At 38.8% G+C, this 15,775-nt stretch overlaps 1 protein-coding gene and 1 long non-coding RNA gene across 3 annotated transcripts in view; one reads left to right on the forward strand and one right to left on the reverse strand.

The window, feature by feature from the left end:
• Window positions 1–15,775, reverse strand: part of nedd9 (neural precursor cell expressed, developmentally down-regulated 9) — a 71,584-nt gene that overhangs the window by 38,925 nt on the left and 16,884 nt on the right. The gene's annotated exons all lie outside the window — the stretch shown is intronic.
• Window positions 7,500–15,775, forward strand: part of LOC125799272 (uncharacterized) — a 45,701-nt gene continuing 37,425 nt past the window's right edge. The window contains exon 1 of the long non-coding RNA XR_007438119.1: window positions 7,500–7,646. This is a non-coding gene — a long non-coding RNA (uncharacterized LOC125799272). The remainder of the gene's footprint in view (window positions 7,647–15,775) is intronic.

Consider the following 15,775-nt stretch of genomic DNA (forward strand, 5'->3'; position numbering starts at 1 on the left):
TCATGCTCTATAAATACAAGTTATCAGTTAATTCAGTACAAGAATCCTATTCCAGTGATTCTCAACTGGTGGCTTAGGAACCCAAAAGTGGGTCGCGGACAAGTTTTAAAAAATAAATACATTTTAAAACTAAAATTTAATGTGGTGCCGAGTGGTCCAGCGCTCTAAAGCGCTGCCACTATGAGCAGGAGGTTGCAGGTTCGAATCCCGCTCATGCAGCTTTGCCATCAAGCTGCCGGCGCTCAGAGGGAGCACGATCGGCCCTGCTCCCTCCGGGTGGGTAGATTGCGCTCTCTCCCCACATCACTCCTAGGGTGATGTCTGCAGCACAGGGCGTCTGTGAGCTGATGTATCAGAACCGAGTCGCTGTGCTTTCCTCCGAGCGTTAGCGCTGTGATGCTACTCAGTAATGCTACAGCATCAGCAGCAGCTCGAAAAGAAGCAGTGGCTGACTTCACATGTATCAGAGGAGGTGTGTGTTAATGTGTTAGTTTTCACCCTCCTGGTGTGTTGGGGCATCACTAGTGATAGGGGGAGTCGGTGAGTGGGTTGGGTAATTGGCCGTGTAAATTGGGGAGAAAATGGGAAAAATTTGAAATAAAATTATAAAAAAAAAATAAATAAATAAAAAAAAAATATATATATATATTAATGCTCATTATTTTGTACTTTGTCTTTTATATTGGAGAAAAAGAGAGAGTTTGTTACTAATGTACTTTGAATGCAGAGATATGCAGAGAAAAACAGAAATATATAATCTTGTGACCATATGTTTTATTTTGTGCAGTTTGGATATTTAATTTTATTGTATTAACTTTTATACACGTAGTTTTTTAACAAAATGCTCTTACTAACTTATTCACTTTGCATGCATATGTATGTTTAAATGGGCTATTACTTTTATATATATAAAAACAAATAATTAGTTTGGTTTGTATTTTATAAAAGTGGTTCAACTCATGACTTAATGACCAGTTGAGAAGCCCTGTCCTATTCTATTGGCAATAATTCTCAATCTACAAGAACTGTGCACAAGACAAGCTGTGTCTTTATAGAAGTACCTGAACGCAGCTTAGATTCATTATTAGCTTCTTATTTGCACATGTTTGTTTGCGCTATGCTACGCTAGGCTACGCTAACATACACAGTGCTATAATTAGCGCAGGTGATTCAGCACAGGAACCGAGGCGTAACCGTGAGCTAAACACAGGCTAATCACGAGAGGCCACATCACCAGCGTACGCTAACGCACCAGTAAACACAAGTGTTAGCCATTAGCACGGCCTAGAACGCCCCACTTTCGTTCTGAGGCGGCTGACGGGATATTTCAGATCTGAGAGGGTAAACAGGGTGACGGAAGACATTCCACAACCTCGCCCTGACTGTTAGCGGCACGGCGCTAACCGCTAGCTCTTAAACCCTTAATCAGTTCCAGCTTTAGCCGTCTACGCTAGCTTTATGACTCAGGGTGTTCCAGATAAGCTCAGGTACTCCATTCAACATTCCTGTAAAGCTACGTTAGCAGAGTGCTAAATACAGCTCTGGGGGAAACAATGGAGAGAGAACTTCAGTTTCTGAATCAGTTTCTCTGATTTTGCTTTTTATAGGTTTATATTTGAGTAAAATAAATATTGTTGTTTTATTCTATAAACTACAGACAACATTTCTACCAAATTCCAAATAAACATATTCTCATTTAGAGCATTTATTTACAGAAAACAAAAAAAAAGATGCAGAGCTTTCAGACCTCAAATAATGCAAAGAAAACAAGTTCATATTCATAAAGTTTTAAGAGTTCAGAAATAATCAATATTTGGTGGAATAATCCTGGTTTTTAATCACAGTTTTTTCATGCATTTTGGCATCATGTTCTCCTCCTCCACCAGTCTTACACACTGCTTTTGGATGACTTTATGCTACTTTACTCCTGGTGCAAAAATTTAAGCAGTTCAGTTTGGTGGTTTGATGGTTTGTGATCATCCATCTTCCTCTTGATTATATTCCAGAGGTTTTTAAATTTGGTAAAATCAAATAAACTCTCGCTCTTCATTTTCTGGAGCGGTCCTGATGAGTGCCAGTTCCATCATTATAATGTTTTCGATGGTCTTTGCGGTGACTGCACTTGAGGATACTTTTTTAATGTTCTTGAAATTTTTCTTTTTGGATTGACTAACCATTTCTACATTTACTTTAATTTAACTGATGCTCTCAAACACTTTATTAAGATACAAGAAATTCAAGTAATTAACTCTTGATGAGTTCAGCACAGCTGTTAACTGAAAGCCTGAATTCCAGGAGACTTTACCTCATATAAATATATTATTATAAACCATATTCTGGTTGGTTTAACACTGTTTTGTTTGTTAAATCATTCTATATACTTTTCTTCATAGTTTGGATGAGTTTAGTGTTAATCTACAATACAGAACATTTTGATTTAATGAAGAAAACACTGAATTTATGGTACACAAACGTTTGACTGGTACTGCAATTGTTATAAACTGGGTTATATAATATAATGTAATGTATAATGTAGATTTCAGGGCATCAGTCCTGGACTTTGGTAGGTGGATTCTTGGTGGGTGTGGCATCATACAGCCAATCAATTACATGCACTGTTCCTTTAATTTCCAGTGTAAAACCCAGAGCTGTAAACTAGATTCAAGGTCCAGATTGGAAAAGATTATACTGCAGATAAACCACACTGTTTAAAATCAAGGTTCAAGCTATTTGGTTATCTGATTGCAGACAGTATAGATATGATTTATATTTTACATTCTTCAATAAAGTAGCTCCTCTTGTTTAGATGATCAGTTTTGAACATCTCTGCTGGATTTTCTCAGTCAGTTTTATGAGGTAGAATCACCTGGAATTCAGGCTTTCAGTTAACAGCTGTGCTGAACTCATCAAGAGTTAATTACTTGAATTTCTTGTCTCTTAATAAAGTGTTTGAGAGCATCAGTTAAAGTAAAGTAGTGAAGAGGTAGAGTTACAGGTATACAGTGAATAGTGAATATTTGAGTAATGTTCGAATCCAGGTTATGAGTAGAAACATCGTCAAGTATCGTCAAGTGTAGTCACTGCATTTTTGATGTAGACCATCAGAAACATTATAATGATGAAACTGGCTCTCATCAGCATCATTCATCAGTTCCGTGCATCACCATACTGATAAAAAAAGACATACATATACATATATATATACATATATACACATAGACTGCACATAGCCTGCCTCCTGGCGTCAGCTGCTACACTATACGGAGTCTTTTATATATATATATATATATATATATATATATATATATATATATATATATATATATATATATATATATATATATATATATATATATGTTTTTATGTATTATCAGTACAGTGATGGCGGCGCTCGGAGCTGAAGCTAGTAGCATTATGGGATGTAAACAGTGGTGTTTAATAAGCTTCTTGTGCACTTTTTAAGTTATTAATGCCTCGTTTTAAATGTCAGGACTCTCCTCTTGGATTCTAGTAAGGAGGTGTGGAGCTACTTTGAGCTGGATAACAGTGTAAAAAGTGATTTATCAGGGTAAATTATGCTCCGTATCTCCCAGTCTGAAGGGTGTTTGTTGGATAAACTGTTAAAATTTCTGGATCTCTGAACACTGTGGGAGAACGGAGGTGTGCTATTCATCAAAGATAAGAACTTTTTATCATGTTTTACTACAATAAAAGACAAATAAAAAAAAACAATAAAATTTTACACCTTTAGAGTTCTCCTTTAATATAGACATAAGAAACACTGAGTTTCTTCTTTCTTTGCATTTTTTATACTTTTGTTGTACACCATTAGTGTGTTTGTATGTGTACTAGAATCACACGTCCATTATTACTTTTATCTTTAAAAGTTGAAACCCTTCAGCCTCGGTGACGGCTCTCGCGTCCTCCTGCTGCCCTCATTCACTTTTTGTGAATTTGTGACTCATATGTTTCTAAATAAAGAGCAGCAAGTGAGAGCAGCGAGAGAGCAGCAAGAGAGAGAGAGAGAGAGAGAGAGGGAGAAAGAGGGAGAGAGAGGCGAGAGAGCAGCGAGAGAGAGAGAGAGCAGCGAGAGAGAGAGAGAGCAGCGAGAGAGAGAGAGAGCAGCGAGAGAGAGAGAGAGCAGCGAGGGAGCAACGAGAGAGCAGCGAGAGAGAGAGAGAGCAGCGAGAGAGAGAGAGAGCAGCGAGAGAGAGAGAGAGAGCAGCGAGGGAGCAACGAGAGAGCAGCGAGAGAGAGAGAGAGCAGCGAGAGAGAGAGAGAGCAGCGAGAGAGAGAGCAGCGAGAGAGAGAGAGCGCAGCGAGAGAGAGAGAGAGCGCAGCGAGAGAGAGAGAGAGAGAGAGAGAGAGCAGCGAGAGAGCAGCGAGAGAGAGAGTGAGAGGAGAGAGAGAGGAGAGAGCAGCGAGAGAGAGAGTGAGAGGAGAGAGAGAGCAGCGAGAGAGAAAGAGAGAGAGACAGAGCAGCGAGAGAGAGAGAGAGAGAGAGCAGCGAGAGAGAGTCTATTCAATGACTGCTCTTGAGGATACTTTCAAAGTTCTTGAAATTCTTCTTTTTGATTGACTGACTCATTTTTTTCTTAATGTCATTTAAGGGCAGTCCTGATGAGTGCCAATTTCACCATTGTAACATTTTTGATGGTCTTTGCTGGGACTGCACTTGAGGATGTCATGGGCCCTGCATTGTTTAATATTCTGATATATATTGTGGAAAAAAATATATTTGCAATGTAAAATTATTTCAATATGGTGCAGCCTGAGTATCAGACTCTTTGCTGAGGATTCCTGGGAAATGATGGTTTGTAAATTAGAGCCTGTAACGCTGTAACTCCGCCCCCAGGGGGACGGCCGGGTACGGGGGGGGGGGGGGGGGCGCGCTCGCTCGCCCTCATTTCACCTGAGTAAATATAGAAAACAATTATGGTAATGACGCAAATGAAGACCTGATGACTTGCAGGAACGGATTTGCTGAGAAAAGGCCGTCCAGATAAAATGAGCCGTGATGTAAAACGTACCCGGCGGAGTTCACAAGCGCGAGAGCAGAGTTCACAAGCGCGAGAGCGGAGTTCAGACCACACAGCTGAACATTTACAGCGTTAACACTTCACTTCAGGCACCATGCGGTCGTTAGCATTCACGATCTGATGGTTTATTTCAGAGGATGAAGACATTAGGCATCATAAACCCGTATAAATAACTGGGGAATAACTGGATACTTCAAGCAACGACAGAAAATATATACATTTTTGTAAAAGAAATGAGAGTATGAAGAACTTTTACACTGTTAAAAAAACTTTAAAACTTTGAAAAAAAAGTTAAAAGTTCCTTCATATCTAGAAGTAAATAATAATATCTAAAACAAAAACATTATTTCAACACACTTTTCTAATAACTGTATTTTTGCCAATATGATGAAAAGTGAACAATATTGTATTAATTTATTAAATAGACAATTAATTCTATTTAACTTATCCTGTGCAACAGAGGGAACTCTTCCTCTTCCTTCATTTTTCTCTCACTGTCTCTCTTTCGCTGTCTCTCTTTCGCTGTCTCTCTTTCGCTGTCTCTCTCTCGCTGTCACTCTCTCGCTGTCTTTCTCTCTGTCTTTCTCTCTGTCTTTCTCTCTGTCTTTCTCTCTGTCTTTCTCTCTGTCTTTCTCTCTCTCGCTGTTTTTCTCTCGCTGTCTTTTTCGCGCTCTCTCTCTCTCACTGTTTTCTCTCTCGCTGTCTCTCTCTCGCTGTCTCTCTCTCTCGCTGTCTCTCTCTCTCGCTGTCTCTCTCTCGCTGTTTTCTCTCTCACGGTCTCTCTCTCTCGCTGTCTCTCTCTCTCGCTGTCTCTCTCTCTCGCTGTCTCTCTCTCTCGCTGTCTCTCTCGCGCTGTCTCTCTCGCGCTGTTTTTTCTCACTGTCTCTCTCTCTCGCTATCTTTTTTGCGCTGTCTCTCTCTCGCTGTCTTTTTCGAGCTGTCTCGCTCTCTCCGTCTCGTCTCTCTCGATTACTGTCTCCTCACAATAATACAGGGAAATACCAGCATTTAAAAACAAATAATCATGATTATAGTTCATTTTAAGTAATTGGCACCACTTAAATATACCACATATATATAAATTAAAGTTGCAAATCTAATGCTGATATTTCTTAAAAAAAAAGGACCTAAAAGGACCTTAAAACCTAAAATGCATCCAGCTATATGATTATAAAAAAAGATTTATTGCTAAGCACAAGTAATGCTGTTATTTTGGATATATAATAAAGCCCCCAAATACAAATACATTGCATTAGAATAATTATAGCTTTTTGTATTTTTTGGTTACAATTTAGAAAAAGGTATTCAAAAAAATTATTGTTTGTGTATCATTTTTTTAAAAACGATACCCAGCCCTATCTGTGCTGTATTTGGTTTTAAATTGCTAAATCAATAAATAAGAAAAAAATAATAAGAATAAATAAAAAATTGCTGATAGTAATACTTAAATTACAGCAAGAGCTTTTCTTTTTTTGTTTTTTTTTTACAGCATTTTTTCATTTAACGTTTATTTAAATTGTTTTAGTCTTGGTCTTAAGGCCTTGTTATTTTTGTGATATGCCAGCTGTTTACAGCAAGATTGCACTTTACCTGAATGCTGTTTTAGTTTACCATTTTAAACCAGTGTAAACAGATTAAAATCTATATTGTGGTTATATTGTTGGGTTGTATGAATGAATGATTGGATGAAATTCAACTTGTATAGCACCTTTCTAGAAACCCAAGGACTCTTTACAATTTACACGTTTTATACACAACCCTCATCCACACACTACAGCAGGGGTGTCCAAACTGCGGCCCGTTTCCTTTTTTGGAGCGGCCCGCGAGGTATTTTAGAAATAGAATGAAAGTTGGCCCGCTGTTAAGCAGGTTTTTATAATGTGAGATTCAAAGTTTGAACGCTAGGTGTCAGAAACGGGCCAAAGAGTCTAAAAGCGGAGAGAGTGCGCATTTCTAGCACAGAAAAACAGGCCAAAGAGTCTAAAAGCGGAGAGAGTGTGCATTTCTAGCACAGAAAAATAGGCCAAAGAGTCTAAAAGCGGAGAGAGTGTGCATTTCTAGCACAGAAAAACAGGCCAAAGAGTCTAAAAGCGGAGAGAGTGCGCATTTCTAGCGCAGAAAAACGGGCCAAAGAGTCTAAAAGAGGAGAGAGTGCGCATTTCTAGCGCAGAAAAACGGGCCAAAGAGTCTAAAAGCGGAGAGAGTGTGCATTTCTAGCACAGAAAAACAGGCCAAAGAGTCTAAAAGCGGAGAGTGTGCATTTCTAGCGCAGAAAAACGGGCCAAAGAGTCTAAAAGTGGAGAGGGTGAGCATTTCTAGCACAGAAAAACAGGCCAAAGAGTCTAAAAGCTGAGAGAGTGCGCATTTCTAGCGCAGAAAAACGGGCCAAAGAGTCTAAAAGCTGAGAGGGTGCGCAGTTTTAGCGCAGAAAAACAGGCCAAAGAGTCTAAAAGTTGCCGTAATTAAGGAGTTTAATATTAAGAGACATCATGAAATAAAACATCAATTTGAAAAATCTTAGTTTACACAACACTGTCAAAGATAAAGATAGTAAGTCAAGTAAAATGGTGTGTAAATGAAAGTAATCAGGAAAATGTATTATTTAAAGTGGTATATTTCATTATTTGTCTTATTATAGAGTCTGTGGCCCCTGACTTCAAATATATTTCTCCTTCTGGCCCCCAACAAAAAAAGTTTGGACACCCCTGATCTAGTGGAAAGCGGCAGCCAATAGCGCACAGCGTACTCTCAACCAGAAACAACCCCGTCCACCTGGAGGAGGACTGCATCCAGCACTACAGCATTTACCCAGAACTGAGGGCCAATCCATATCTGGGCACACAGTCATACATACATTTAAACACAAACTTGCCTGAAAGAGTTAAACTCAACAGGAGAGTGATTTAACCCTCGATTAACCACTGCTTTCCAGCCAGGCCAGCGCCTACCACCCCCCCCTTTGTTCTCCAGAGTGAAGATTCACACTCGACTGCCTGTCTCACTGCTGCTGCTGCTGCTGTGACGGTTCCACCCATTTCCTCTGCTCTGTGAATCGACGGCCACCCCCACAGCGAGCACAGCAACATCCTGCACATCGCTCAAAATCCCCCTCCCCCCCCCACCAGCTCAACTCTCAGCCCTGCAGACTCACAGCTCCAGACCACACAGAGCTTTCAGAGCTTCCACATACAAAACTCTGAACTCTGACGACTTTACTGCCTCGACCGCAGAGTTTCTAAACGTCTCATCACAGTACCAACCATCTCTCAGACAGATAGAGGACGTCTGTGTGTTTATAACACGTCTAGACTGCTCAACAAACCTCAAAAATCATCAGAATATATGATAAATGCTTCTTTAAGTGGCTTTTAAACTCAAAAAAGCAGTAAGTAATGAAATCAAACCTAATTACAGCATTGATTTTATAGCAGGTTTCGCAACTAATATTAACTAATAATTAATGTTAACTAATTGAGTAGTAGAGTTCGTAAGGGGAACTTGGTGATGTATGGGTTTAGAAGTGATGTAAAGGGGAGAGCTGATTTTACTTTGCTAATTTGACGAATTTACTGCCTCAACAGCAGAGTTTATAAACGTCTCATCACAGTACCAACCATCTCACAGACAGATAGAGGACGTCCGTGTGTTTATAACACGTCTAGACTGCTCAACAAACCTTACAAATAATATATGATAAGAATTACATAAGAATATATGATAAAGGCTTCATAAAGTGGCTTGAATATTCAAAAAAGCATTAAGTACCTAATGCAATTAAACCTAATTATAGCATTGATTTGTATAGCAGGTTTCGCAACTAATATAAACAAATGTTATCTAATTGAGTAGTAGTTTAGGAGGGGAAATTGGTGATGTATGGGTTTAGAAGTGGGGCAAAAGGGAAAGCTGATTTGACAACAGCAGAATTTATAAATGTCTCACAGAATCAACAATCTCAGAGACAGATAGAGGACGTCTGTGTGTTTATAACACGTCTAGACTGCTCAACAGACCTCAAAATCATGAGAATTTATGATAAATGCTTCTTTAAATGGCTTATACATAAAAAAAGCACCTTATATAAAGCACCTGATCAAACCAAACCTAATTATAGTAGTAATTATAGCATTGATTTGTATAGCAGGTTTGGTTTAAGTTACTTTATTTCAGTAATTCCATTAAAAATGTGAAGCTCATATATTATATAGATGTATTAAACACAGAGTGATGTATTTTATTAAAAGTTTATTTCTTTTGTTGTTGATTATGAAGCTTACAGCCAATAAAAATAAATAAATAAGTAAATCAGTCTCTCATAAAATTAGAATATTATATACAGTTGTGGTCAAAAGTTTACATACACTTGTAAAAAAACATAATGTTATGGCTGTCTTGAGTTTTCAATAAGTTCTACAACTCTTATTTTTCTGTGATAGAGTGATCGGAACACATACATGTTTGTCACAAAAAACAGTCATAAAATTTGGTTCTTTCATAAATTTATTATGGGTCTGCTGAAAATGTCACCAAATCTGCTGGGTCAAAAATATACATACAGCAACAAAATTTGTCAATTTTGGTGATGTAGCGAGTTGTGTCAATCAAATTAGCTTCATGTCATGGCCTCTTCACTTCTTGTAAGTGATTCTGATTGACTACAGCTGTTGACTTCTCATGAGCCCATTTAAATAGGGCTCATTTGACCCAGTGATTAGACTCAGCTACAAAAGCTACAATGGGAAAGTCAAAGGAACTCAGTGTGGATCTGAAAAAGCGAATTATTGACTTGAACAAGTCAGGGAAGTCACTTGGAGCCATTTCAAAGCAGCTACAGGTCCCAAGAGCAACTGTGCAGACAATTATACGCAAGTATAAAGTGCATGGAGCAGTTGTGTCACTGCCACGATCAGGAAGAAAACGCAAGCTATCACATGCTGCCGAGAGGAGATTGGTCAGGATGGTCAAGAGTCAACCAAGAATCACCAAGAAGCAGGTCTGCAAGGATTTGGAAGCTGATGGAACACAGGTGTCAGTCTCCACAGTCAAGCGTGTTTTACATCGCCATGGACTGAGAGGCTGCCGTGCAAGAAAGAAGCCCTTGCTCCAGAAAAGGCACCTTAAGACTCGGCTGAAGTTTGCTGCTGATCACATGGACAAAGATAAAACCTTCTGGAGGAAAGTTCTCTGGTCAGACGAAACAAAAATTGAGCTGTTTGGCCACAACACCCAGCAATATGTTTGGAGGAGAAAAGGTGAGGCCTTTAATCCCAGGAACACCATGCCTACTGTCAAGCATGGTGGTGGTAGTATTATGCTCTGGGGATGTTTTGCTGCCAGTGGAACTGGTTCTTTGCAGAAAGTAAATGGGATAATGAAGAAGGAGGATTACCTCCAAATTCTGCAGGAAAACTTAAAACCATCAGCCCGAAGGTTGGGTCTTGGGCGCAGTTGGGTGTTCCAACAAGACAATGACCCAAAACACACATCAAAAGTGGTAAAGGAATGGCTAAACCAGGCTAGAATTAAGGTTTTAGAATGGCCTTCCCAAAGTTCTGACTTAAACCCCATTGAGAACATGTGGACAGTGCTAAAGAAACGGGTTCATGCAAGAAAACCATCACATTTAGCTGAACTGCACCAATTCTGTCAAGAAGAGTGGTCAAACATTCGACCTGAAGCTTGCCAGGAGCTTGTGGATGGCTACCAAAAGCGCCTAGTTGCCGTGAAAATGGCCAAGGGACATGTAACCAAATACTAATGTTGCTGTATGTATATTTTTGACCCAGCAGATTTGGTGACATTTTCAGCAGACCCATAATAAATTTATGAAAGAACCAAATTTTATGACTGTTTTTTGTGACAAACATGTATGTGTTCCGATCACTCTATCACAGAAAAATAAGAGTTGTAGAACTTATTGAAAACTCAAGACAGCCATAACATTATGTTTTTTTACAAGTGTATGTAAACTTTTGACCACAACTGTATATAGAAGATGAAATGGTAATTTTGGTAAGCAGTAGGGGTGGGCAATATTATATCATATACAATATATCGTAACACAGAAATATCATGATATTAAAAATCCATATGGTGATAATAGGGCTGTTCTGTCTTAAAAGTAGTCTATTATTTACTGTGAAGCTTTAGGTGTATTTATTGTATAATTGTTTTAGTTTGCAGTTTATATGCTTGCACTAAATATTCTGCAATATTATTTGCTGCATTATATTATTTTATGCTATATTATTTATTTAGCCACATTATGATTATACTGTTATACTATTATACTATATTCCTGAAATTAATAAATTATTTTAGTTTTTTCTTTATCTCCAAGTATATCGTTATCTCAAAAATACCCTGAAATATCGTGATATTATTTTAGAGCCATATCGCCCACCCCTAGTAAGCAGTGTGGACAGTGTGCCAATTCCTGCTGGAAAATGAAATCCACAATCAGTGACGGTTTGGAGAGACATGTCATCTGAAAAGTTTCATCACTTTTAAATGATATTCTGATTTTTTGAGATGCCCTAGTATTATACTTAGTGTTTTTGTATTTAGAGTACTTAAGGTGCCAATTTAAATGCTTTGTTTGTACTGAATTGCTATTTTAACAACACAACACATGCTATATTGTAAAATGTCATGTTGTTCCATGTTGGTTTTTTTTACATATTTTCTAGTAGTTAAATAAGGAAAATGAATGTTTTTGGTTACTATAAAAGGTCACGCTTTTCTTTTTCTTGTTTAAATTGTCACTGCCTTCCATTTACTGCAGTTTATTTTATTTTTAGTACTTTAATCCATTTAAAAAATGAGGTTTCGAATACTCAATACCTATATAGTTCTGGTTGTTTTTTTGGAGAACAGAGAACATTATTAGATTATGGTAAACTAATGATTCAGACAGGTCTCACTAAAATAGTCTAACTAAAGGGAGAGAGACAGGAGGTAACACAGACATGACGACATCCTGAACCACTGAAACACTGAAATACTGGCATCCACCCACTCCACCATCCACAAACAGAAATAGGGTCACTCAGGTTCTCATGTGTGACCCATGTAAAATTTCACACAGTCTAATTTACCAGGTGATAAAGCTCTGAAAGCATAAAGTAAAAATATCAGGTCAAAGGTCAAATTAAAACCCCAGACACAAAAAAGGACATTAAATTAGCAAATCTTTGGACTAGACACACAGTCAGATTCAGGTTACAGCTCATCAGGTTACGATAAACACAGCCCCGCCCACTTCACCACTTCACCCGCTGTACCACCACAGCCACTGCTCATCACTTTCCAGCCTCCCACCATTAAAGCTCCAACAGCTCTACAGTACAGGCCAAAGGTTTGGACACACCTTCTGTCTTTTTCAATGCGTTTTCTTTATTTACACGACTGATATTTATATTGTAGATTCTCACTGAAGCATCAAAACTATGAATGAACACATGTGGAGTTTTATGTACTTAACAAAAAAAAGGTGAAATAACTAAAAACATGTTTTATATTCTAGTTTCTTCAAAATAAAAAATAGCCCCCCTTTGCTCTGATTACTGCTTTACACACTCTTGGAATCATTCTCTCAATGAGCTTCTTCAAGAGGTGGCCACCTGAAATTTCTTTTAGGTTTTCCAACAGCCTTGAAGGAAGGAAGGAAGGAAGGAAGGAAGGAAGGAAGGAAGGAAGGAGTTCCCAGAGGTGTTTATTAGCACTTGTTGCTCCTTTGTCTTCTTCACTCTGTGCTCCAGCTCACCCCAAACCTGGATCTGGATTGGGTTCAGGTCCAGTGACTGTGGAGGTTCAGCTCATTTTTTATTAAGTACATAAAACTCCACATGTGTTCATTCATAGTTCTGATGCTTCAGTGAGAATCTACAGTGTAAATAGTAATGAAAATAAAAACTAAAGAAAACGCACTGAAAAAGAGAGAGAAGGTGTGTCCAAACTTTTGACCTGTACTGTAGTTACTCTCAGTTGCATAACAGCATCACTGTGGTCAGATTAGAGCTGCACAATATTGGAAACATTTTACACTGCAAATGTTCTTTTTTCGGCAATATATATCGCAATATTAAACAATGTAGAACCCATGACATCACCAGCCCCGCCCCCACCCGCTTGCCGTCTCGCATCAGGACCAATCAAGAGCTAGGGTTAGTCAGTGCCGAGCTCTAAAAACCTGAGAAAAACAACAGTAATCTGCCCTTTAATCAGCATTTAAACGGCTATTTAAAAGATAAATTAGAGCGTTTTCTGTTTTTCTGGGATTAAAAGCATGAATTCCGCTGTAACTGGAAATATCTGCACTGCTAAACTGTGCTGGACTGAGGTGCACAGCTTTCCACACGGTGCCCAACCATGTGGATGATGGAGGCCATGCGTGAAGTTCAATCATGCCCCTCCCCCTCACGCGTCTTCTCAGGCAGCAGCAGCCTGTCACTCACACAGACACAGAGACAGCGCTGTGTATCTACTTATTGATTTAAATGTCCTGTTTTGTGACTAGTGCGCATGCGCACATCACGATGACGATGCTTAAATGACATATCGTGTAGCTCTAGTCAGGTTTACTCAATACTGTGTACTGAAAAAAATAACTGGCTGAGTATTTTAGTATTTTAGTATTTTTAGAGTATTTGAAGGCTGGCCGGGAGTATCAAATATTTTAGCAAAGTATTTAAAGGAAGGAAATGTACAAATATTAAGTATTTTGATTAGTATTGTCAGAAGACTGGCAGTGAGGTGTACGTACCGTATTTTTTGCACTATAAGTTGCACTTAAAAAGCAACGAGAATGGAGCAGCATTAGCATTAGCACTAAACGCTATTTCTCCATTCAGAGGTGAGTATTATTGGCCTGTAGTCTGCTGCTCCTAACCCCTGCTAGCACTGCTGGAGTAGCATTAGCATTACCCACTAACCGCGCTTGCTATTTCCCCGTTCAGAGGTGAGTGTTATCAGCCTGTAGTCTGCTCCTAACCCCCGCTAGCACTGCTGGAGCTGTTAGCTGCTAATGCTAATGCTCCAGGCTAAGGGCTGCAACCAATGATTATTTTAGTAGTCAACTAATCTGGTGATTATTTTTTCGATTAGTCGATTAGTCAACGATTATTTCTGCCTTGTCCTCCATCTCTAAAAACGACAGAAACACAGATAAACGTGAGATTTAAAAGGCATTTAAATGTCCAGATGTTGTTCAAACGTGGAAATGACTATTATTTAGTGAGTTTATATGTAATCTGTTGAGTCTGTGCACTTTCGGAGACACAGAGTGAGTTATTAACCTTTATATCCTATTGAACTTCTGTCTCCAGCACTTTGTGTAATGCATTACTGTTCTGAATAACGATTAAATCGACAATTACATTTGTAGTCGACAAATTTAAATAATCGACGCTGTCGATTATATCGACTAATCGTTGCAGCCCTAATCTAGCCTTAGTGCTTACTGTAAGCTTACTGTAAATAAACAATGTTCAGGAGAGAAATCTGTGTATATTAACATCCAGCTCTCGTTTAACTTTAAAAGAAAGTATTTTTTTTTAAGAATTACAGTTTTGTTTACTTAGCTTAGCTTTACTTAACTTAGTTGGCTACAAAGAAACAAATATCAAGTATTTGACGATTGAAGTGTATAAATTGAAGCTCATTTGATAACTGGAAAAGTTGATGAGTATTAAATACAGGAAGGGTGAAAGTATTGAGTATTTTGGTAAGTATTTAAAGGATTGCAGGATGTATGAGGTATTTGGATGAGTATTTAAACACTGGTGTGGTGTAATGGGGAATGGTTTAGGGTTGAGAGAGGGTGAGGGTGGGGTTGGAGGTATAAACTGGTGGTGTTGGGGGAAGGAGCGTTGCTCATCCAGTGAAACAGAGCCGGCTAATCGTTTTAATCCTCAGAGACGTGAGCTAATCTCCCGAAAGCTAGCGCTCTGACGGAGTGATATATTCTCAGCGGGAGTGCACCCCAAAATTATCTCACCCCAAAATTATCTCACCCAACCAGCAGGAATTACGTCCTCTCAATTACACGCTCTTAACAGAAGACCAAATAAAAGAAGAGGACCAGCGCTGGTAAGCAAATCGTCGCTGTCCTAGGAAAAACAAGTATATTTATCAAAATTTATTGATAAACGGACCAATAGAAACTCTTTAAAATGACCTGAAATAAACTCTTTTTACATTGGCTTCCATTAAAAGTTTACAAGGCTTTTTTTCTTGCTTCCACTAAAGTGCAGTGTTATAAGGGCGAGTTTTCAGTGAAGTTTCTCCAGCACTTAGGCTGGAGAAGTATTAGCATTAGCATTAGCTGCTAACCACGCTAAGCCCTAGCTCTTTCACCGTTTAGATATGAGTATTATCGGACTTTAGCCTGCTGCTAACCCCGGCTAGCACTGCTGGAGCAGCATTAGCATTAGCCGCTAATCGCTTATGTTTCAAATAGAGCTATCATACGTCCATCATACCTTACAAACAGACTTCTGAGGGAGGACAGCAGAAAACATGACTTCTGATCTACTGATGTTAAAAAGCTCTTCCACCCACAACCAGGTCAAAACATGCTATTCTAATCATACATTTACATCAGCAGTGCTTTTCTAATCATGAATTTACTTCAGCAGTGCTATTCTAAACCATACCTTCACCTCAGCAGTGCTATTCTAATCATATATTTACCTCAGCATTGCTATTCTAATTGTACTTTTACCTCAGCAGTGCTG

The sequence above is a fragment of the Astyanax mexicanus genome, chromosome 3 (assembly GCF_023375975.1).
Source record: "Astyanax mexicanus isolate ESR-SI-001 chromosome 3, AstMex3_surface, whole genome shotgun sequence".
NCBI lineage: Eukaryota > Metazoa > Chordata > Actinopteri > Characiformes > Acestrorhamphidae > Astyanax > Astyanax mexicanus.